The sequence below is a fragment of the Cylas formicarius genome, unplaced genomic scaffold (assembly GCF_029955315.1).
Source record: "Cylas formicarius isolate icCylForm1 unplaced genomic scaffold, icCylForm1.1 PGA_scaffold_6__28_contigs__length_40554024, whole genome shotgun sequence".
Classification (NCBI taxonomy): domain Eukaryota; kingdom Metazoa; phylum Arthropoda; class Insecta; order Coleoptera; family Brentidae; genus Cylas; species Cylas formicarius.
The window spans coordinates 35613514-35639758 of record NW_026844347.1 but is presented as its reverse complement, the minus strand read 5'-3'; the positions used below and the strand labels follow the sequence as shown (position 1 = coordinate 35639758).

At 31.7% G+C, this 26245-nt stretch overlaps 1 protein-coding gene across 12 annotated transcripts in view; it reads right to left on the bottom strand.

Annotated features, from left to right (window-relative positions):
- Positions 1 to 25201, bottom strand: part of LOC132704166 (diuretic hormone receptor-like) — a 325297-nt gene extending 300096 nt beyond the window's left edge. For 8 of the 12 annotated variants that reach the window (XM_060674002.1, XM_060674001.1, XM_060674003.1 and 5 more), the window contains exon 1: positions 24104 to 25200. The gene's annotated coding sequence lies outside the window, so the exon portion shown is untranslated. Of the gene's footprint in view, positions 1 to 20422; positions 20437 to 24103 lie in introns of all 12 variants that reach the window. The other 4 variants (XM_060674007.1, XR_009619241.1, XR_009619240.1 and 1 more) reach the window with 4 other exon arrangements.
- Between the last annotated feature and the right edge of the window lie 1044 nt (positions 25202 to 26245).

Genomic DNA, 26245 nt, shown 5'->3' with positions numbered 1-26245 from the left:
TACACACAAGAATTTTAGTTTTATAGAATAAAATTTTATATCCGGTTTCGTGATTGTGTTCGGCAACTGTTGTTGAGTGTATTTGTTTTAGTCCTAAGGCTCCTTCATGTTCTTTGAGCCTAGTTGATATTGCTTTGCCGCATATGCAGGGAATACTGTAAACTCCTGAGATCTCAAATGGAATTTTGTCTTTGACGGATCGAAGATGTTGAGAGATTTTTGGACAAGTGGTACGTTTGGTTTTGATGTTATATTTCTTTAGAACTTTTGATTTATGGTCAGTGATGTTTTAAATGATGCTGGCACATAGTTTAAATATCACTGGACGAGCAAGAATATTTTTAAACAGATTTAAGGGTCTTTAGATTACAATAACTTTGTTGGATTAAATAAGACACGTGAGGTGTAAATCTCATGTTGTTAACAAAAAATACAAACAACCAAACATCTTACAAAAAAATAAAAATTATCTTTTAGCATTGATTACAACTTTTTTCTTTTTCTAAAATACTGCCCAACACCAAACCTAAAATAATAAAAATAAATTAATCGGTCAATAGAGAAATTTTAATATCAATAAAAGATTTAATTCGTCACTCTCTATTTGTGTCTCTTAAAATATTAAATTTAAATGGATTGAGTAAGATGTGTATTACAAAAATGTAAAAAATGTAAAGGCAAGTAAAAACAATAAACAATACAATTTAAAAGTTAAGGACCAACAAATAAAAATCCTTTAAAGTATTAACAAACATTTTTTATCCGAACGAATTTTAGTGAAGTTATTTTTTAGTATTGAATATAAGTTTTTATTTTTTCTTTTCACAAACTAGTTTCGATAAGGAAAAAGTAACAAACTCTACTAATTGTTTTTATTTTAACAACATATAAGACTAACAGAGACGAATAATAACACTAACAATAAAAATAAATTAATTAGAAACAAACGAATCTTTTAAAGCTTAAAAAACAATTTTCGTCGGAACAGATTTTAGTGAATTTTAAAATACGTTTTTTGTATTTGGGCTTTTTTATTTTCATGAACTAGTTTCGATAAGGAAAACTAACAAACTCCCAATTGTTTTTATTTTCGCAACAAATAAAGCCAACAAAAAACAAAAATAACACTTAAACAACAGAACTAAAACAAAAAATTAATTCAGAAATAGAGAAAATCGAATGAAAATTAAAGTATTTAATTCGTCGCTATATATTTTTGTGAATTAAAATCTTAAATTTAAATGGATTGGGTGAGATATCAATTAAATTTTTTACAGAAAATATTTTTTTGCATGTTAAAGGTGAATGGTGGCACTAATAAGTTTAAAACTATTTTAAAAACTTTGGTTAGCAACTCCCAATTAAAATTGGTTTAAATATAAATAATGTAGGAAATTATTTTATTATTATTATTATTATGAATGAAATGATGAAATAAATAAGACCAAGCCATAGTATAGTTAGTTATCTGGTGTGTTTCCAACTAATGACAATATATTGATATTTTTAAAAATTTATTTTTCTGAGACGATAGCATTGTGTTACTACTATGTTATTATTATTTTTATTATATATATTATTATTATTTTATATATTATTATTATTATTATTATTATTATTATTTATTATTATTATTTATTACGCGTACGACAAGATATGGTATAAACAGCTCTCTTTATTTTTAAAAAATTTAATAACTATGGAGAATTCGCAATTAAGTGGCAAAAACAAACTATGAAAAATTTGACAAATTTTAATTGCTAATACATAAATTATTATTACTTCTTTTATTGTGATCAATTTTAAGGCAAACGCCAATTTTAACTTATAAATAAACAAGTAAAATTAATCAACAATATGGGATTTAATTATAATGTCTCCTATACATTAAAAAATGGAAAAAAATATGTTGACTTACAGAATACTAAAAATTATTAATTATAATAATGACTAATAATCAAATAAATCAGAAAATATTTTATTTATGAATTTATTCAATATTTTTTATTAACATTAAAGCTGGCATCATAACGATTCGACATTATTTAAGAAATTTAAAATAAATACTGTCCTGGAAAAAAACAAACCCTCATTAAAATCACTGCCGCACTTTTTATCCCAAAGAAAATGTGTGCTACCGATAACAGAAAAAATATATTGAAATCTTTGGGAAGTAAGTGATTTAGTTTGCTGCTCATGTCCGTCCCTGGCGGCCGTAGCGAGATCCATCGTGGCGGAAGAGGTAATGACAGGGAAGTTTTGAAGTTTGATGAGTTGCGATTAAGTTCCTCCTACGTTGTTGTCGAAAGGGGGCTATTTATTTTCTTCGATTATCGTTCTGGTTCATTACACGGCAATACGCCCTTTACGAATTGCCGGGATCGGAGTTGGAGGTTATCGGGAGCAAAAGGTTAATTGCCGAAAATTAGTGGCAAATCTACTGCCGTTTTTATGAAAACGAGGACTAATTTTTACGTTTTTTTTTATCATTTTCAAAGCTTTTTTGATAAACACTTACATAAAATGGCTTAATAATCATAAACAAAATTTTAAATTATGTTATAAAAATATATAATAATTTTTTATATAGTTTTTCCGTGAAAGTAATTTTTCCAATTAATTTTCCTGTTCGACACGCAAGTAGACCTGAATTTGGGCTACCCTGTATATTTTCCCATTTCCAAAATCCCATTGTTCAAATTTTTGTTTTTTTTTAGGTGAACAACGAACGAAACTAGTAAAATTTTAAAACGAATTCATCTGTTGTTAAAATAAAATAAGTAATATAATACAATATTATAAAAATTATATTTTATAAGTAATAATCCCCAGATTATGTTGTTTCCAAAAATGTATAGGAATAATAAACAAAAATCAAATTTTGAAAGAAGAAAATACCCCGTGAACGAAATGACCACAATAACCTCCCGATATATCGTTTTCCTACTAAAATAGGCCTTAAAATAAATCTTATCACAGAATCATCACGCTTTTATAAATTTTTGTTTTATTTTCATATGAACAACAAAGGAAAACCAGAAAATTTTAAAATAAACTCCAAAAATCTTTTGTTAATTTAACTTGTTTCCAATATTTTGTGGAAAAATAAAATAACCGAATAACGAATATTTTGTTTCCATTAAAATCATTGTTAAAATAAATCATATCATAATCATAAAAATCTTCTATTAATTTAACTTGTTTCCATTAATTTGTAGGAAAATACAATAGCTAATATACAGTATTATAAAAATTGTATTAATTAAATATAACCCCCCGGAATATTTTTTGTTTCCACCAAAATCGCTGTTAAAATAAATTATATCACAGATCACTTGCACTTTTATGTCCTTTTATGAGAATAACAAGCAAAAAATGCTTTATAAGAAAAATAAAATACCCCTTGAACGAAATAGGCAATTAATAACGTCCCAAACTAATTTTTCTCTTTGAAATAATAAATAAACTTTTTTAATTTTATTTTATTTACTGTTTTATGATGTATTTATTTTTATATAATATAAAATTTTTATATTAATGAAACTGAAAATCTTAAAATAATTTCGTCCGCTATTCCGACCGTTAACTTGTTTTTGAAATAATAAATAAACTTATTTTACTGTTTTATGATGTATTTATTTTTATTTTTGTATGATATATAATTTTGATAATAATAAAACTGAAAATCTTAAAATAATTTCGTCCGCTATTCCGACCGTTAACTTGTTTTTGAAATAATAAATAAACTTATTTTACTGTTTTATGATGTATTTATTTTTATTTTTGTATGATATATAATTTTGATAATAATAAAACTGAAAATATTAAAATAATTTCGTCCGCTATTCCGACCGTTAACTTGTTTTTGAAATAATAAATAAACTTATTTTACTGTTTTATGGTGTATTTATTTTTATTTTTGTATGATATATAATTTTGATAATAATAAAACTGAAAATATTAAAATAATTTCGTCCGCTATTCCGACCGTTAACTTGTTTTTGAAATAATAAATAAACTTATTTTACTGTTTTATGATGTATTTATTTTTATTTTTGTATGATATATAATTTTGATAATAATAAAACTGAAAATATTAAAATAATTTCGTCCGCTATTCCGACCGTTAACTTGTTTTTGAAATAATAAATAAACTTATTTTACTGTTTTATGGTGTATTTATTTTTATTTTTGTATGATATATAATTTTGATAATAATAAAACTGAAAATATTAAAATAATTTCGTCCGCTATTCCGACCGTTAACTTGTTTTTGAAATAATAAATAAACTTATTTTACTGTTTCATGATGTATTTATTTTTATTTTTGTATGATATATAATTTTGATAATAATAAAACTGAAAATCTTAAAATAATTTCGTCCGCGCTATTCTGACCGTTAAATTGTTTTTGAAATAATAAATAAACTTATTTTACTGTTTTATGATGTATTTATTTTTATTTTTGAATGATATATAATTTTGATAATAATAAAACTGAAAATCTTAAAATACTTTCGTCCGCTATTCCGACCGTTAACTTGTTGCGAATATTTTGCAGGAAAGTAAAATAACTAATATGCAATATTATAACAATTGTATTATATAAATAATAATCCCCGGAATATTTTGTTTCCATTAAAATCATTGTTAAAATAAATTATATCACAGAACGGTCGCACTTGTATACCCATTTTATAAAAATAACAAGCGAAAAATGCTTTATAAGAAAAACAAAATATCCCTTGAACGAGTTAGAAGCTCAATAATCTCCCAAAATATTTTTTCCCATAGAAATAAGCGTTAAAACAAAACACGGAATCATCATCGCACTTAAATGAACTTATTTTATTTTATTTATTTTACAATTTCGTAATGTATTTATTTTTATTTTTATATAATATGTAATTTTTATATTAATAAAGCTGCAAATCTTAAAATAATTTCGTCCGTTATTTAATTTGTTTCTAATATTTTATAGGAAAATAAAATAACCAATATACAATATTATAAAAATTGTTTTATTTAAATATAACCCCTCCGAAGATTCTGCTTCCATTAAAACCAATGTTAAAATAAATTATATCACAGAACGGTCGCGCTTTTATGGCCATTTAGAAGAATAACAAGCGAAAAATGCCTTATATGAAAAAAAATACCCCTTGAACGAAATAGGCGATTAATAACTTCGCAAAATATTTTTCCCCGTTGAAATAGGCGTTAAAATAAAACAGAATGATCATTGCACTTAAATAAATTTATTTTATTTTATTTATTTTACTATTTTGTGATGTATATATGTTTATTTTTATATGATATATATGATATACAATTTTTATATTAATAAAGCTGAAAATCTTAAAATAATTTCGTCCGTTATTCATTTAACTTGTTTCGAATATTTTGTAGGATAATAAAATAACTAATATACAATATTATAAGAATTGTAGGAAGGTCACAGGAAGGTCGCGCTTTATGTCCCTTTATAAGAATAACAAGCGGCGGAAAATGCTTTATAAGAAAAGCAAAATACCCCTTGAACGAAATAGAAGCTCAATAACCTCCCAAAATAATTTTTCTCATTGAAATAGGCGTTAAAATAAAGGACGAAATCATCGTTTTATTTATTTTACTATTTTGTAATGTATTTATTTTTGCTTTTATGTAATATATAATTTTTATATTAATAAAGCTGAAAATCTTAAAATAATTTGGTCCGTTTTAAATATTCGGGAAAAACGAATCACCTCGTAAACGAAATAGACGCGCAGTAAACTCCAAAATATTCGGTTTCCCCTCCCGAAAACGTCATTAAAATAAATCTTATCGCGGCACCAAAACCGAAGTGAATATTCAACGTTGTTGACAGCGCGATTTTACGAAAATTGCCCGAAACCAGATTAATCAACCCCCTAGTAGTCGCTCGCCCGGAATTGGGAGGAGGAGGACGAGGTGTCGAAAAACGCTTCATTTTTCTTCGAACGAATCGCTAAGCTCCAAACAGGTGTAGCTAACAAGTGCCCATAAGTCAAGAAGCCAACGGCTCGGGTCACTCGATAAAAGAAAAGCGTCCCCTTCCTCAGATATTGACAACTGATTAATGGTATGCGTTAGGGGTGCATTATTCATTTGAAGCCGTCCGGAAATGTTTTCTTTTACTACCACCGGTGAAAAATGGACTCCGGTCGTTGAATCATCGTGTGACGACAACAGATTTTTGGGGGATGCGTAATTTTTTTTTGCTCAAAACGGTTTTTATTTGTAGATTCATTAGTTACAGGGTGTTGTTCTGTGGTGTCGCCCCCTTTTATTTTTTCATTTTAAGTGCAAAAAGAGTATTGGGTTGTGTGCCCTGAATTTAATTTCATTTAATTTTAATTTATTTATTGACGTTAACAACCCTAGGGTTTTACACAAGTCGGCAAAAACATTAAGCAAATTCTACATGTATGTCTAATTACAAAGGCACCGCGATATAACACATAAAACGCTTACCATTATTAAAATTGGTAAAAAAGTTATCAAATGAGTAATAGGCCCCATCCAGCAGAAGTTATTTGACCCTAATAGATAATTGTCTCTCTGGCAGTTCTCTGACGCTTACAGGCAGTAGATTGAAGAATTTAGGGCCATAATAGTTCTTATAATTTCTAGTCTGCAATTCTTGAGTAGTTAATCAACATATCATTTCTGTTTCAAGTGAAATGGTGGCAAACATTAATATAAAGGGGATATTGATTCTGGTTGCTTTTAGTATGCTTTAATATTTGGAGATCTTTAAACTTTGCTCTTACGTCATCCCTAAAATTCAACTGCGTCATCACCCTGATGGCTCGCCTCTGTATCGAAAACACTCTTTCGGTATGTGAGGAGTGACCCCAAACCAGAATTGGGTGGCTAAATAATCCCTTAAAGAGTGAAAAATATACCATTCTGACTATACTTTGAGAGACCTCGCCGACCAAACCGCGCAACAAGTACACCACCCTGGAGAGCTTCTCACGAAGACCAATAATATGCTGCTCGAACGTCAATTTCGGATCAAGCAGAACCCCACGACAGTTCACACGTAATGGACTGTTGAATGTTGACTCGCGTAAAGAAAACCTGATCAAGAACTCTACTAATCGCTCCACAAGTCGATTTACCACGTCTAAACCCAAACTGGGTCGGTGACAACAAACGGTTGTCCTCGAAGTAACATGCTAATTGAGAATATAGACTCTTTTCAAGAATTTTACCGATTGTGGGGATAATAGATATTGGACGATAATTATTTATATCATTTACATCGCCCTTCTTGAAAACTGGAATCACTCTGGACAACTTCAAGGAGTTGAGAAAAATACCCTCACACCTGTTCGTCAGCTTAGTCAATGGAATAATTACTAAGTCTTTAATGTATTGGATAATATTGATATTTATATCATATATAATATATATATATATATATATATATATATATATATATATATATATATATATATATATATATATATATATATATATATATATATATATATATATATATATATATATATATATATATATATATATTACTATTATTACACTGAAAACTACTAATACTAATTACGTACAGTTATTCATTATGTTTTGACACCCAACTACAGGGTTAATTTTGAAAGATAGAAAAAAAAGTGTAAATACAAAAGTTTGAAGATTTTTGCTTTAATATCTTCGACAATCCGAAGCATTTTTTTTTTAATGGAATGCCTTATATAGCTTAATTCGTAGATCTTTTACAAATACAATTAAAAATGTAATTAAACAATAAAATTATCAATAATGAATGTTAAAGATTTTTCACATAACCTGCATTATTTTCTATACTTCGGACAATATTTCCTATTGATACACTAGGTGATAAAATCAAGATTTTCTCTGTTTAGATCTTGTAAAACTTTCTCTTGTGACTTGTACACTTTCAGGCCTACTATAATAAATTTTATTTTTTAAGTATCCCCACAAAAAAATGTCACACGGATTCAGGTGTGGGCTGTTGACAGGCCATTTGATAGTTCCTTGCCTACCTATCCAAACTCTATATTTATTATTATTATTGATAATTTTATTGTTTAATTACATTTGTAATTGTATTGTAAAAAATCTACGAATTAAGCTAATAATATATAGGGCCTTCCATTAATAAAAAAAATGCTGTCAATTTGACAGCTTCCGATCGTCGTTTGTTTTTTCTGACATTTGCAAAAGATAATAAAGCAGAAATCTTCAAACTTTTGTATATGTACAAAAAAAAATCAGTATACAAGGAAAGTTTTTTCAATCGATCGCCCTGCCTCAAATTCTAAGTAAAATTCCACATAATTTCCATGAAAATTTGCTGCTATTTCCAATTACCAGATTTGAGATCTTGTCTAGTACGCTAGACTTAGGATAGAAAAATAACCTCATCACAAGAGATGCACCGAAACAACTTCACATTCTCTCACTGGGCCACTTCCGATTGAACATTTCAATATTCAAATTAAATCAATTATCAAAATTCCATATCATTTCATTTAAAAATAACTGCCATTTTGTAACATAAAACCTTGAATGATGCAATGGTATAATGGTACATTACTGCTTAGGATAGAGAGTAACCACACCACAGGAACTTCAGATGGGGAACCTAAACAACTTCACATCTTATCAGATGATTGTTTTATCTGGCGTTCCTCGGGGCTCACACCCGACCCACTTCCTATTTATTTATTGACAATTTAGGTTGCGTACAGTACAAAGTACCAAAAAAGCATCCCCGTTGTATCTTAGAAAGATAGGTTTACAAATAAATCTAAATGTTAGCACGATGCAAAGTAATATAATAATATAAAGACTATTACAAGTTTACATTTTAATTTGGGTGTTCTATGTCGTATTATGCCCCAGAAAAGATTTGTTCGCCCTGCGTTTAAAACCTTTAATAAGAGTGACAAAAATATCGACATCAAAAAAGAAGTTATGAAAATTGGTTCGGTAGTGCTCGACATCAAATAGAGCCCTGTCTTTTGCGTTCTGCCTTGCTATTCGTAGGTTAATCTTTGATAAGAGGTAAGAAGAGTCAACTTGATCGTTTAATTCAATACATGTATCAGAAAAAATTACCACTATAAAGGGAAGAACAAAAAGTCTTGTTTTTTTCAATGGATCGCTCTGTTTCAATGAAATTCTGTGCAAAATTCCATATAATTTTATTAACAATTAACTACTATTCCCCATTGAAAAAAAAAATTAAGATCTTGGATGTTTCTGCTACATTACTGCTTAGGATAGAGACCAGTAGACCACTTTCTTAATTGACAAGTCAAAAAATGTTTTCAATAATATCTTTATCTATCATTATTATGCGATTGTGATATCCAATTTACCTAAAACCCTCTTCGAGGAATATCCGAATACGATACGGGGAATCCCAATAATAATATCGATCCTATTTGGTTGCCAGAACGTCGTAACGCACAATATAAATAAATATAAATTTCGGTCAGTTGACACAAAAAAAATTGATCGGTCAATTCCACAACTCAACCTCATCACAAAACTTGAGATGGTGCACCTGAACAATGTCAAATTTCAGATTTTTGGTTCATCTCGCGTTTCCCAGGGTTCACACCGGGTTCACCTACTATTCAACATATTGTTAAGTGTCGGTGACAATTCATCTGGTTTTGTAATCTTGACGGTATATTCAAAAATGGATTGGATGGATGAATTGGATTTATTGAATGATTGTTGAACTTTACTTCAGAGAGTAAAGAAGGAGCCTTTATAGGCATCACCTGTTAGTTTGTGGTGAATATATTGTGGAAAAAAAAGAATATCTTTTGTAGTGAATCTCTTTCAATCTCCAGCATATTAGATTGAAGTATCCATTTGGTTTTGTAAAATCATTTTAATATTTTTCTACGTTTTCTTTAAAAAAATTTCTGTTTACTCTAAAACAACTCAAACTGGCAGCAAAAATTTGAATTCTTATAATTTACCTTCATTTTGAAAAAATATCTCATTTGAAGTAGTTGCTAACAGATTTACAGATTGGATTACGGCTTACATTTTTTTTTTGCTATATTATTTCTTACTTTATATAATTTATTAATATAAAAAAAATATACTTGATTATGTTGAAGAACAATCAAGAAGTTGAAATAAAAAATCTGTAGCAATACACGAAAAATGGCTTTGAAAAACAATGCTTGAAAAAAAAACTTTGTAACGAAAATGCAGAGCAGAGAGAAAATCATTTTTGCAAAAAAAAATGGCGAACATAATTCTGTAAAACTTTGATCATTTAACCACTTTTTTATCTTTCGAAGTTTGTGAGCCACACTGTACAGATGTTCTAACAAAACTAACATCTACGTCCGCGAGTTTTTTGTCATCCTGTTATAAACTGCACGAGGATATCTGTTACCGTTTCGGAGTTATAAGGTGTTTTTCCAAAATTTTATTTTTTGTGATTCTACGAAATGTACGAAGCACCTTCATTAATTGAACATCGATTTTTTTTATATAGGCCGCCCGGTATACTCTGAAATCGTTGCAAAACACCTTCAAAATAATAGCTACTCGAAAATATAAAAGTTTTCAACTTTGGAACAGGAGCAATCTAAAAATCGTCAACGAGTGTTTAAAAAGCGGCCCGGCGATCGACGCGCCCTCTTGCGAGGATTATGCGGAAAGTTTAGAAAGCCGAATTGCTTTTTAATAAATAACGCGCGCGCTTCGATAACGTTTCGGCGGATCCGATTTAAAGTTTCTCTAAAGCTGGCCATCCACTAGCGAATATACTCGTTAGGTTGTTCGACAACCATAATGATAAAGATAATATGTTCTCGGAAAAAACTCTGAAATTTTTTTTAGTGTCCGATTCTGTACTAAAACTAAGAAGCATTTGATCAAAGCGATCCGTTGGTGGTAATAAGAACTACAACCGTCGCATTGATCGATACAGTTGGTACAACAAAAGCAAAACAATGCTGGTTATTAAAATTGAATATTTTTGATTATTAAAAATACCGAAAATACAAATAATAATAATAACCTTTATTTCAAATTGTGTTAGTATATTACAAAATACAAAATCACAACGAAAATAGCGTCTAATACCTAGAGATACTATACAATTAACCATAACATATAAAAATTCTTACGTTATTTTCTCAAAATAGTCTTTTATTGAATCAGAAGTGTTCTGACGTTTATTTTAAATCTTTTCAAACTATTTATTTCTTTTAAACTGTTGGGCAATTTGTTATAACTCTTCTCAGTTAGAGTTAATCTATGTATTGGGTAATTTACATTTCGCGTTCTAGTGTTGTACGTATGGTATTGATATATGCAGTTCGAAATATTCCCGATTTAAAAAAAAAGAAGAGAGACTCGTAAATATAGACACCGTATAATGTCATTAAACCTTCCATCTGAAAAATTCCTCGACAACTATCTCCACACCTCATCTTTTTAATTAGCCTTATAACTCTCTTTTGAACTTCAAATAATCTTTGCACTGCGCTGTGCCCTCCACAAAAAATAATGCCATATTTTAAAATGGACAGAAAATTGGCAAAATATAAAATTTTTGTTGTATTGTAGTAACCGTTTCATTAAACTATCATTATGCCCATTCCAGTTCACAAATTCATCTATATTTAATCCTAAAAACTTTACACTATCTACTATATTGATAACATGCTTATCACATTCCAAATAGGGTGGTTTAGGCAATTTAGACTGTTTTGTTAGAAACACAATAGCGTGTTACTTATCTTTATTTAAAAATAATTTGTTTTCTTTAAACCAATTGTCGGCTATTCCAAACAACTTACTTACCTTTGTTCAGAACCTGAGTAATATCTGTACCTCCCACAAGTAAGTTTGTGTCGCCTGCATAAAACACAATGTTTTCACTATTTAGTCCTGTAATCGAATAGATGTCATTTATATATATTATAATTAGAATTGGTCCTGGTATACTGCCTTGTGCATATAAGATTTCTTTAGATTGTGAGTAGTGAGGGGGTCCAATTTTCATAAATTTGACAGACCGTTTTCTATTCGATAAATGGGACCTAAACAGTTCGATCACCATACAGTTCTAATTTTTTAAGGATGTCGATTTAGTCGTAGGCTTTTGACGAATCCAAAAAAATGCCAAGTGACATAGCGTCGTTTTCGATATGTTTTAGAATTGTTTTATTAAACTCAAAACGTGCAGTTTCAGTATCCATGCTGATGGTCTCTAAACAAGTTATAGTCAATGAAGAAATCTACCAATCTACCACGTACTGCTACCTCAAATATTTTTGAAAAACCAGAGAGAAGACTAATTGGTCTATAATTATCCATTTCTTCCGGTTCACTCTTCTTATATTACAACTGTTCTTAATTGATCTGGAAAAATTCCATGAAACTGTTGTTTAATAAATGATTAAGAACATTGTTAATATAGGGCACTAATAATTTAACTATGCTTGTAGGTATTTCGTCATAACCACTACTGTGACTATTCTTTATTTTATTAGCTATTTCAGTAACACGAAATTCAAAAGGGTAGAAATAATAACTAGTGATAACAATACACACTCTCATGTTCTAATAAAAAGCAAGGATGGAAACACAAACTTTAACAATTCACTTATAACTAGCAAGTGGAGGTTAAATAACTAAACCCTAAGGAATTACTATTGGACCTGAATTTAAAAACTAAAAAGATTACTTAATGTTAAGTCAATTCCTGCTTAACCTAAGTCTTACTTTGGAAAAGTAATATTGTTGGCTTTCCCAAAAGGGAATAGCAGTCTTTGATAAAGATCTAAACATGTAATTAATATGACACTCAGCATGAAAACAATCTCAAAATGTCAAAATGACGGCAGGGCGCCCTTTTAAGTCTTTTTTTTTAAATGTCTTTACACGCATTCGCATACCAATTTTGAAAATATTCCTCAGTTTTTGCAAAACAAAAAATTAAATAAATGCATTTTTAATTACAATTTAACAGTATTAGAGAGTGTTATGTTAGATTACTTTCACTTATCAATGTCAATGTGTCAAGTCTATTTAAACTATTTTTTTAAATATTTGTTCTAAAATAATTCAAGTTTCATTGCTTTTTCAAATTCGATTTTATTTAGTATTTATTTAATCATCGTTCCATCGGTTGTTTTAAGTTCGTTGTGTGTTGTGAAAGATATACTGAAAAGCCCATCACATGGAAGTAACAAATTTTTTACTAGCGGCACTGCTTAACAACAAAAAAAGTTCCTACAAAAAAACAGTTTTATTATTATTATATAATATATATTATTATTAAATAATTATTTAATAAAATATTTGATAAAATGATGAAAATATCAATTTTTTTTAATTTAAGCTACGGTTAAGTAATAGAAAAGTAATAAAACAATTGCAAGCTTTCATTTGACTGTCTTGCAAAAACTGACAAATGAATGTTTTCAAAATTGGTATACGAATAGAACGTGAAAAGACCTTTAAAAAGAGGTATCACATGACCCCTGTTACCATTAAAAAAATACCTAAAATAGCGCCCTGCTGTCATTTTGACATTTTGAGATATAAAAAATAAAGGGCCCCCCATTTACATCATTTACGCGGGCACATATGAATATTAAATATACTTATATGACATCCAAAGAGTTCCATCGCTGGGTATTTCCATTTAAAGGTTTTTAAAAAACGGACCATTAATGAGTTCTACAGATCAGTGATCATACTACACTTTCTCTAAACTGCGAATCATGCCGGCGGGCTTGGTCCAGACATATTCGCTAGTGGGTGGCCGGCATTAGATTCTTGTACTCGCGCGCGCGCGCGATCGACATCCGCAAATCCGGATAATGCAAATAGAGTTCCGCAACTTATAAATCGGGATTATTTGTCCCTTTCGTTCCGCGTGCCGAAGCTCGCTCCGAACGAAACCCTTTTGTGGGATACTTTCTCGGCCGGCCAGTCTATTCGTTAACGGCGGAGAGCAATAAAACTAGTTCTCTTGGGTTATTTGTGATATAAATCAGTCGATAGGAAACAAAGTATCGGCGATTTTATAATTCAATGAGACCTCTGGCGAGATAAATGTCGAACTAGTACGGAAGTAAAATTTATAATGGTTATGCTGTTTTCACATGGGTTTGTCTTAAGTTGATATTGTTTAAAAAGATAGTTTGTTGCGTTATGAATTCATCCAAACCTTCAGCATCGAAGGAAAGGGTTTTTTGCTTTGTTGATGGATATCACTCAAAAAATTAATGTTTTAATGTAACAATTGTGTTCTTTGAAGCCTTTCAGAAAACTGGAGTAATACACTTGCGACAAACCAACTTCACAACTGCAAGCGACGCGATTTATGGATACTTATCCTTCTGCAATACTTAATTGGCATTTAATTTCGTAGGGAGTGCTTTTAATTTTGCCCATTTAAAGGCGCAAGGCACAAATATCCTTTGAGTTACCGCTATCTGCAGTAGACCCAGTTAAAATGACATATTGCGTTTAATAATAATAATAAGTATATTTACAGCACGTACTTTTTGTTTTTAGAGATATCAAAGTAAGTAGCCAAGTGACGTATAAAACAAAAACTTTCAATTTTCTGACATACAAGTCTACATCATATTTTTTAAATGGATCACCCTGTATATTATATATATATATATATATATATATATATATATATATATATATATATATATATATATATATATATTCACGTATTGATTCACGGATGAAAAAAATGACACTATATTCGGGGATATCATCCGTTCGCTTGTTGAACTCCGACTGGAATCCTGCAGACGTTTCGCCAAAATCTCACTTGGTATATTTAATGCTCGCGCTCCGAAAACATCAAAAATCAAAACATTACAGGTGTCAACAAAAAAATATTTTTTATAAACTTTTTTTTATTTTTTAATTTTAGATTGTTAATAAAAAAAATAAAAATCAAAATTTTAAAATTTTTACAATTGTTATCTACTTGTAAGCCTAATACCAATAACTCCACGAAGTGAAAAAATTCCTAAGGCTTTTGTTTAATAATTATCGTGGTTTTTATCTTAACTTTGAATTAGAAAAAATTACTTAATTACCAAATCCATAATTTATGAACAAATGGGAATAAACATTTTTTTGTCGCGGATTATTAATAATTGCTGTATCCCAATGCTACATTAGTTTTTCTATTCCTTAATATTCATATTTAATATGTTTTTTTTTTTTGTTGTGTCAGAGTAGCGCAACGCGTGCGGAAACCAGACCACCTGGTTTTCGCTCATTTTTCATAGCTCCATAAAAATTATAAATATTGGAGGTACAGTTCCGGGAGTCGGCTCTTTTTTTAAACAAATTTGCTGATCTTTCCAGATCTTTTTTAACATTTCGAAAGTTTTCATTATTTTTCGAGATATTAAAAAAAAACAAAACCCTTTTTTTTCACTTAATTGTTTATAACTTTTGCATTTTTTTTTCAGCCCCTTTTGGAACCTTTCCTTAAACTTTCTACATAATTTTCCGAATCGAATGACACCATAATCATAATTTTCGGAGACAATACAAAAATTTTAGAAAAAATGGTACATGTTGACCAGATTATACAGCGACTATGCGTTAACGTTGCCGTTGAAAAGATAGACGGCGTCGTATTGAACGGAAAATGGAATACGTTAAAAATCCAGCAATCACCGTGGAGACCCCTTCAACCGTGGCATTTTATTCCAGAAACATCGAACTGGAAGAGAAAACCGCTGTCCCACACATTGTAAATGCAAAATTTTAAATTGATTTTTTAAAATATTCATTGAGTCTTATTACTCGAATTCGCCGATCTTCCTCCATGCGAAATGCCATATTATCCCGGTGGAATCAAAAGAACGACGAGATCGCGTAGATAATAGATTCACGGGCCTTAGATTTCAGACATTTTCACCGAAATCGCACGAAGAGAAAAAGAAACTATCGAATTCTTCGCAAGCGGCATCGATCTGAAATATTCTCAGCGATGCGACGTTGCCGGTGCTACGAGATATTAGAGTCACCGTGTTGTTGCATTCCGATTAAAAATAATAATTATCCATTTTAAACATATTATGTTGGACTTAATCGGATAACATCGGTATTTCAATTTCAAACGCCAGCACAAACACAGTTAAAGTGAGGCAAATTGAGGGAAAAATAGAAAAAGATGGTTAGTAATGCGCATTTTTAGTTTGACCCCTTCATATAAATGGAAGGCTGGGGTGTCTCGCTATCTGATAATTTTATTTTCTACTAAAATCACTTACAGTGGCGTTTATCAAACCTGTTGCATAGTATACTATTATCATGTCATACAAATGATAAACATCAATTTAACACTATTCGTTGTTGCATGGGAATGTTTATTACGACGTATAATTAATCCGAGGAACGGCTCCAGTGGTATCTTTTAAAAAATCACTGGTTCTTGCTGCATGTTACAGGTCCGTACGAGGTGGGCACTTTATTAGGGGCCTGAACCTTTTCTCAGGAACTACTGATTAAAAAAAAAAGTTTATACAACAATTTTATGGTTTACATTAAATTTTAAAATTATTTATTTTTTATATATGTACAGGGTGTCCGATAAGTGCTGGGCCGACATTAGTTTTAAAATTTTAAATGGAACATATTTTGATATTTTTAGAATTCTTGCCAAAAATAAAGGCAACTTTTATAGAAACTACTTATTCGAATTTTGTGTAGTTGAGACAGAAATTGAGGTTATATATTTTTTTATGCAAAATTATGTTCTTGTGACGTGAATGTTTTTGATATTTTTTCTCAAAGCGGATCAAAATACCTACAATTTGGTATAAAGTAGAGTAACGATTTTTTATTATTTTTCAATATAATCCCCCTTAACTTCAATACACTTATTACATCTCTTTATTAACAACTCGATCCTTTTAAAAAAATATTCTTTTGGTTTCTGCGCAATATAAGCTAAAACAGCCTCAACTTCGTCGTTAAACTGCCGTCCACGTAAGTCCTTTTTCAAATAGCCAAACAAATAATAGTCGCTGAGGGCCATATCTGGCCTATAGGGAGGATGATCTATCTGTTGGAACCCACACTTTAAAATGGCAGCTTGTGCAACACGAGCAGTATGGACAGGTGCATTATCGTACAAAAGACGCACGACTCTGGTTAGTTTTCCTCGACGTTTTACACGTAAGCAGGCTTGCAATTTATGTAATAATGTTGCGTAATATTTACCATTGATAGTGGTATTAGTTTCTTTAAAATCTATCAAAAGAATTCCTTCACAATCCCAAAAGATCGTGGCCATCCCCTTTTTTGTTGACTGGCAGACAGTTTCTATCGCAGGCTTCAGTTCCGACCCAGTTCCAAAAAAGACCGCGCACACTCGACACGGCGTTGTTTTTGAATAGCTGAAAGGTTTTTAGGAACCCATCTTGCACTAACCTTATGCGGTACCTAAATGATCAAGCAGGATTCGACGAACACTTGTATCAGTAATTTCTTAATACCACCTCTTCCATAATCGCAACAATATCTTCCGTTATGACCTCCACTCGTCGACCAGTTCTTGAATCATCTTCAAGGGACTCCTGCCCCATTCGAAAACGTTTTGCCCATTCTTTCACTACAGAATACGAAGGAGAACTTTGGCCGTACACACCATCCAGCCTTTCTTTAATAATTTTATGTGCTAACCCTTCTTTTTTCAAAAACTTTATGACTGCTCTATACTCAATTTGCGTTATTTATATATATAGGGTGTTCCCTTAAAATTTTTAAAACTAATAAATATATAAAAAATAATTAATTTAACCATAAAACTTTTGCATAAACTTTTTTTCTCTCAAATCAGTGGTACCTGAGAAAAGGCACAGGCCCCTAACAAAGTGCCCACCGTGTACATAGCAACCGGAAAATTTTGTTACTTTTGAATTAAAATAAAATTTTTCGATTTGTCAGTTCTGTTCGTCTTTTTTGAGAATCACGCGACGCAGTAAATGTGAGCAAGCGAAGGTTGAATCTATGAAAACGTTAATGTAAAAACCGTTAAGATAACAAACGACGATTCATCACAATGCAGAGCAATCAGTGAGACGTTATGTATGTTTCCATTCGATCAAACGCGTCGAATAAAATCGTTTGAAGCCGTTCTCATCGATTATAAATCGTTTTTTTCCCATCGTCAAGTGGGAACGCTCATTCCCGACACGTATCGCAAGCTTTATTAACAACGCAACCAGCGAGCTGACTATTAATCATTTCCGATAATTACAGACGATTTAAATAATTATTAATTATAAGCATGCGAACTGCATCCATCCAAGTGGCTTCGGTAATACAGCAGATTTTATTTAAATGTTTGTAATAAAAGATTTTTTATATAATAATAATAATAATAAATACATTTATATAAATATTATTACGTTACAAAATGGTAACAATTTTAGGGCAAACAAAAGACCTAATATCCAGCAAAGTCAGACTCTGTTCAAGCCTCAGTTTAATGTAAACCAAATTACCCTAAGAACAAGAAAAAAAATCTAAAACAAACAAAATTAAATATGTTACGCAGGACAATGGAGAAAGGAGGGGTAAGGGTAAACAGCAGAGTGGTTTTCCGATAGAGAAATCATTGAGTTCCAAGAGGATATTTTTTGTCCCGGTTTTTAAAAGTTTTGGTTAAAATCGTTAAATCGAAAAGACTTAAATTACTTATTGCATGTGCAATTCTATAAGAAAATGATCTTTTAAACATTTCTTTTCGATATTGTGGTATTCTCAATATAATTTTTTTTCTTAGATTCAAGTAATGAACGAAACGCGATTTTGTTAAAAAGATATTCTTTTTTTTTTCTCCTCCCTTCGGTAAAATACCTAATTACACGCCGATCTAGCGTGCGGGAAGCGTCACTTTACCACGTCACGTTTCGTTTCCCACGCATCCGAGCCACTTCGGACATTTTCGGGATTTGACCGCACGGCTTTGGGAGCAAACGGATGTATTCGGACAAATTTCACACGCCGTCAATTTTGACGTTTGTCAGTTCTGACGGTCATGTCAGAGGATGTATTCGTGTTGTTTTGAGAAAATGTACCAAAAAACTAGTATAGTATGCAACGCGTTCGGTAAACTTTTTAAGTGACTCGTTCATTAAACACTTGCTCCGCTTGCGTTAAATAAATTCGTGAGTCAACGGCCGTTTACTGCACTTGTTGCATAATATACTATAATAGTATATTATGCATATAATAACTATAACGTATTTCAAAAAGGACTTATATTAATATTGTCAATTTTGATACGAGTTTATACAAGGAGTTAGTGCACCTTTCAAACATATTTTAAAATATACAAGGCGTCCCATGTAGTTGTCGTGAATATCAGGTTTTTTATGCTATGTTAAATGTATATTATTACATATTTGGATTCTCAATAAAATTCTGAACTGCCTTTTTCGGAGTACTCCATATTTAAAATGAGCAGTTTCTGTTTTCTGTAAAAAATATCAGACGCAGTACTTTGTTTAAAATGAAATTATTCAATTTCGTTAAACAACTTAGAGGTAAGATTTATGCAGGAATAACTTTGACCAGCCGTCCTTGAACACTTCCTAAAGCTACATAGAGTATACCAAAAAATGGTTGCTTTTTAACAAATTTGATTGATGATATTTTTTTTTTCAAATGGAAAGAACACGCTGTATTTTTCATTTTAGTAAGTTCGAAATTCAATTCTCAGTAAAAAATATTAACGTTAGTTCTAGCCATTTTTCGATATAAAATTTTTTGTACGGAATGTGCAGAGAATAATTGAAATTATCTAATAGCCCGTGACGAAACAGCGCCAGGCTATTGGCAAGTACCACATAATAACTTAGTTTGATATTTCCGGAAGTAAGAGCAACTTTCTTATTGTAAATGAATCGCTCTGTATATTTTTTCATTTTTTTTATTCTGCAGATAAGTCCAAGTTCTTTATCTTTTTTATGTATCTTCAATACTTTCTGGCAGTTGCGATTTAAGTTTAAAAGTCAAACTAAATTCAAGTCTCTCTATTAGCAAAAAATATTTAAAATAGACGACCGTGACATTGAAACAATCATTGGAAAATATGGGCAGTTAATTTGTATTATTATTTGTTAGAATTTCATTTTTGAACAAATATTTTGGAAATATCCCTCTATATCTATCCAAATTTTAAAAGGTACTTTCTCTTCCTTTTTGTGAGAAAAACGACTTTTTGAATGTGAATAGGTATTTTTGAATTTATTATTCATATTCATATTCATACTAAAGCAACACCTGCTACGTACCTTGCCCACAAGTCCAACTAAAAGAGACTGCATAAGTCATTCACAAAACTGCCATTGGTTCTCAAACTCACCGTATGGTCGGGACCTAATAAGGAAAATATATTGTTTCTATCAAAACGAAATTGTTTCTACCTTAGATATACTGAAAAAGAAGTTAGAAGAAAATGAACCCAATCCATATAGTTTTTTGTAAAACTGGATTTAAGTACCGCAAAATAGACAAAAGATAAGAAGTGACGGAATCACACAGATTGGAGATTGGAAATTTAATTAACTTCAAGAAATTAAAAGATATAGATTAGAGAACAGATCCATCATTTACCCTGATGTAACACGGTTCCATACACACGACACTGTTTCCAAAGGATGGATTGATTTCGCTCAAAACTGTCAGACGAAAGCACCTTCAAATAAAGGAAAACGCATCACCATAATACACGCTGAGTCAGAAGACGGATTTGTCCCAAACTACTTGCTGATGTCGGCAAAGAATATTAAGGATTTTGGTTTAGATTATCGTGAGGATACAAGTGCCAAACTTTTTGAAAATTAGTTTCGAAACAAATTCACATTCAATTAAAAAACAGATGGACAAGATGGGAACAGTGTTTTACGTCTTGCCGCATATCATTGCATGTTTATCCAAATAGAGCATTTGTGAAACCAAGTAAACCCAAAGGTCCCAGTGTTATAAATTTGATAAAAAATGTAATTAATCACATGCCAATTGGGAGCTGGAAAAATTCAGTATAGCACATTATAAAAATTGAGGACCCTTACATTTCTATACAAAACAACATAAATCATATTATAATTAATCTGAATGACGATTCTGATAGTGAAACAGAATTAGATTTCATTTAGAATAAAAATGTCATTCTCATGTGATAGGTCTCATGTCAATGTCATATTCATAAGAATTTATTGAATATATTTAGTGTCATTGTTTTTGATTTGTGTAATTTAATAAGATTATACCCATCTAAATAAATAAATAAATTATATTATTACCAAAATCTTTGTTCTATCCTTTAATATTTACCGGACTCGAGTTCTATTGCCGTCGGCAGGTAACTTCCATAATTGGGGGCAAACGCCAGCACGATAAAGATTGAGACAGACTATACCACCGATTATTCTCATTTAATTCGTCACTCTCTTTATTAGTTTTCTGTATGGTTTTGTTATACTTAGACCAGAAATATAGAACACCCTGCCGAGCAGGCCCTTACCCGTAACCATTCCAGGACCGTCCTAGGAGTTCATCTACCTACACTAACAGGCAGAAATTCGTTAATTTCTTCTTTTCTCCTTTATTGAATTTAAATTCGCACAACAACATTAATTAAAGTTTTATGGTCATTTTTGGGTATATAACAGGTAGTTTGTAAATATTACATTTGATAAAGACACGGTGTTGTCGAATCAATTGTCATCTCAAAATATATAATTTCGTGAAAATCTGAACTTTTAGTTCTTATTTATTTTTTACTGTAAAATACTTAAAACGTCAATACAGTAAATGCATTATATTTTTGGTCGTATTATACTTTCTCAATGGTCTTTAAGGACTCTTCGTCGATCCGCCTAGACGAGAAGGGAACAAAAGCGGCGGACGAAACCCTCGGGCGATGTCTGCGAGGCGAATCGACACGGTCAGATGTTCAATCCCCGATAACGCCTACAAGGAACCCCGCTGCCAAATTATTGTAGTTAACGTTCTCGCGATTAGATTAGGCGCCTTCAATTACACTTAACAGCCACTCAATTCCGAGCCACCCCGCCCGTCGCCTTTATCAAATTTACGTAAGAATTAAGCGAGGCGTGGTTTTGATAAGGCGAACGATAACGCGCGGGCCAGAGAGTCGTAACTAAAATGAGAATTCGGAAGAACCGCTCACAAGGACGTCAGTCGTGGTGCGATGACGTAGGCGTTTTTGTGTATTTATTTATTTTATTTATTTATTTGTCAAGCTATATAATACTATTAACAATTTACAATTAGAGACAAAAAGGATTGCACCTCGATAATAAAAAAAAAACGACCACACAAGCTTCAAGTATGTGTGACGCAACCCTGCATTTATTTATGTATTTTGTATAGTAACGAAATGGATCCGCGATGCCAAGGCAGATGATGGACCACTGCTCGATGTAAAAACGGGATATGCCCTTAAAAACACACAGCCGAATGTCCCGACAACGCAGCTTTCTGGCAAATAGATGAAGATTTCACTCAAAAAAGTCTGAGTATTTTTTTTAACTAGGATTTAACTTTTTTACTGAATAAAAAAATAAATTATTTTAGAAATATCGATTTCTTTGCAAACAAAAACGTTACGTGGGTTATATGCCCCAAACTGCAGACGAAGCCCAAAGCTAAGCGAAGATAACGCCTCGCTGACGCCGCATCGAAAGCCCTATTTATTCGATTGTCACATTGTAAAATTCCTCTTAATTATTCCAGCCCTTGTATCGGCTAGTCCGAATAAAACTTTATTTTGCTTTGTGTATAAATAAATGTTTTTAAAAACGCTTTCCCGAATTTTGAATATTTAAGTGGCGCAGTCGGAACGGATTTTCTAAGTGCAGCAGTGGTGGACAATTAACCAGAATCTTCTGGGAGTTTCTGTGAAATCGCCAATCGTGGAAAGTTCGAAACTTTTGGACGCTCGCCACGTGGATTCGCAAATCCTTCAGCACACAGAACCAGCAGCAAGGGAAGCAGAACGACGGTATAAAAAGGCACAACCCGCATGTGACAAGTTAAAAAATTGAGCCGTAAGTGCCATTTCATTTTGACCCTCCGATAGCTCTGTATAAGGTCACTTGAAGGGATAATTTAGGGCTCGCATTGCACGCGATTAGGAAAAAAGAGAAAGCAAATAGAATCAAATCGTAAAAAAGTTGGGGAACAAAACACAAACAAGAGTGAAAACAAAAAGATTTTAACAATTTTTCAGATCCAAACCAATATCAAAAATCGCAATTTCCATCTCAACCAATAAACCAAAGACGATTTTCAACAAATCGGGAAGTTTTCTAACCCCCACGAAACGTCTTCCAACCCAATCAAATATCACGCAACCAACCTCCTTAACCGACACCAACGTCAGGTATCTCAACACACAAAAAAACAATTCATTTACAAGACGACCGATAAGGCAAAATTACTTCATTTAACCAAGAATGCGATGAAAATTTTGATTATTCTGTTAATCAAAACGAGTATAATGGTTACAACAAAATTAGGGAAAACTACGAACAAAATGAGTATGAAGGAAGATGCATTACATACCGAACAAAACGCCGAAACAAAAAAATCCAAGGGGCTAAAATTGAAGAAAACCGCATCCAGTATAAATAAATGTTTTTAAAAACGCTCTCCCGAATTTTGAACATTTAAGTCGTAATACGGATAAATACATAGAATTTTTGAAATCAGCCTACCAAAATGACATAAAATCAGTTTTCAAAATAAAAACATCAGTTTAATTTTGTAGACCTGTGTAATCGTTACATCGAATTCTCTGTCAAAACAATTGGTCCACACTTATTTTTACTTCCGATTACCTAATAATCGAAAAGATTTGTGTTAACCATTTTATAAATCGCCCAAGCCTCTTCTTTATTTTAATCTGAAATTTAATTCTAATCCTGCAATGTATCGTCCAAATGCCGTATGTAACCTATTTGCTTTCATATATGTATACGTTTATTTTGTTTTCATATATTAAATTTTAATAACTTACTCGCCTCGAAGAACTAGTCCTTAAAATCCCGATTAATTCGGCGTCGGCGACACACTTTTTAATAGATTTCCGCGCGAACTCTCGCAAAGTTCATCCGCAAAAACCGATTGCCAATTTACGCGAAGCGGGCCGCGGAACTCGCCTCCTTGATTTCCGATCCCAGGACGACGCAAAAAGTACACGCTAGATCGACCGACACTTCCGCGAACGTATAATCCGCGAAGATCACCATACGGCGCTGGTGTCGCCTCTACGATAACGCGTTTAGTTATTAATTTACATGCGATCAAGGCGATACTTTTTCACCGATTATTAAATTGCTAATGCGTTATTTTACGCGGGTGCAGCGATCCGACCGTTACGGAAAAAGCTTTACGTCGCGACTACGCTATCGTATACGCCAAAACGCGATATTAGTCGTTATTTGTTGTTGTGTGTGTGCCGAATTAATACTCTAAATGGCGATTTTTTCCGTTATTGTTTGGTGAGATCTCGCTTGTTAGGTCAAAGGATTTGTTTAGTTTAGCGATGATCGGACTTTATCGTTTACCAGGGACGGACTGGATTGAAACTTGTGGCATATTCCCAAGCGAAAGAGATGCGGATGCGAACGGAATCCGTCGTTATGGTCTGTTCACAGATATAAGAAAGTGACAAATTGCTTTTTAATGGGATTATCCAAGGGTGGTCATTAACATACAATGCAACAAGATTATTACCCAAAGGTTCGGAATTTAAATTCGGGTAAAATTGTGGTCAGTAATAGAAAATAATTTTATACCTATCTGTGTTTAATATTCTTTGGTTTGCTATACTGCTTAGTTTAAGTTTATTAGTAATCATTCTTATTTTGTGTGTAATACAGCGTGTGTTGAATCGTGTGCGAATTATGCAAAATATGTGCGAGTCTAGTGTATCTCAGGAGATGCTCCAGCCCAAATGAGACATACATAAATAAATCAATATTATTTACTATCTTTCCTAACAAAATCCCAAATAATTAAATTCTAAGCAAGGTACGGACCTGTTCGGCCATATTTCAGTCTTACAGCTTACCCGGGTCTTTGCTTAATTCGTATCAGTTAGTCACTTTCTTATATCTATGAACACACTTTACCAGAATTAGAAGATGTATGGAAAATAATTAATTATGAAAGAAATCGCTGATATTTCTGCAACCGAAAACAATTCGTTTTTTACTAGAATTACTTGCGATATTTTGAGGTCAGTCAGACCAGAGATACAGATGGAATATCTAAATAATATACCTTTTTTTTCAGTAAGTTTCTCCCTGTGTTGCAGACTGAAAAAAACATATTCCTTTCATTATTATATTTTGTTATTCTTCAAGAGGTTATTGACTTTCCATCGACATCCCTTTTTTAATTACTCAACAGTTGCATGGTGGAAGAAATTTTCCTTGAATATTTTAAGGTGTCCAGAGTTATACCGATATTCAATAAAGGATAACCTAATTTACCAAAGAAATTTTTACTCGTTAATAAAAAAACTAGTTATCACTTGTTTAGGCTTTAGACTAGGATGCTCTACTATGCAGGCAGTCTGGTTGTGGGAGACGTAGGCGAGGACCTTGAGCGGGGGCAACAAGTGACCTTACCAAGACCTTCGACTGCGTTTCTTACCAGTTTCTCCTGGAAAAATTGAATAAATATACATGTTATCATGTGTGGTCTATAATAATAAAATGTCGAGAAGCGTGGATAGTGGCATGCTACAAGGCTCCGTCCTAGGTCCGCTGCTTTTCACTGCGTATATTATCGGTTATTATTATATTAAGATCTATGTCACTTCTTGTCCCCCCATGTTTTATGCAGGCGATTAGCCAATACACGCAAGATTTAGTCGGAGCAATTGAAACGAGTAGAAGATAGAACTGAGTTACCACACCAAAACATTAAGAATTTGATAAAAACCCTTTTTTGTGAATTAAACAATTTTATGTAGTACATCGTTGAATTCGTAATAAAAATTGCTATTGATTTTTTTCACGGATCATATGAAAAAATAAGGTTTCCAATATTTCCATGATAGACCTGGAAGTCTCCATTAGACACACCTAGACATGTTGTTTGAAACCAAATGCATTTCATTTTGATTAGCAAAAAAAAATTGAGAAATACA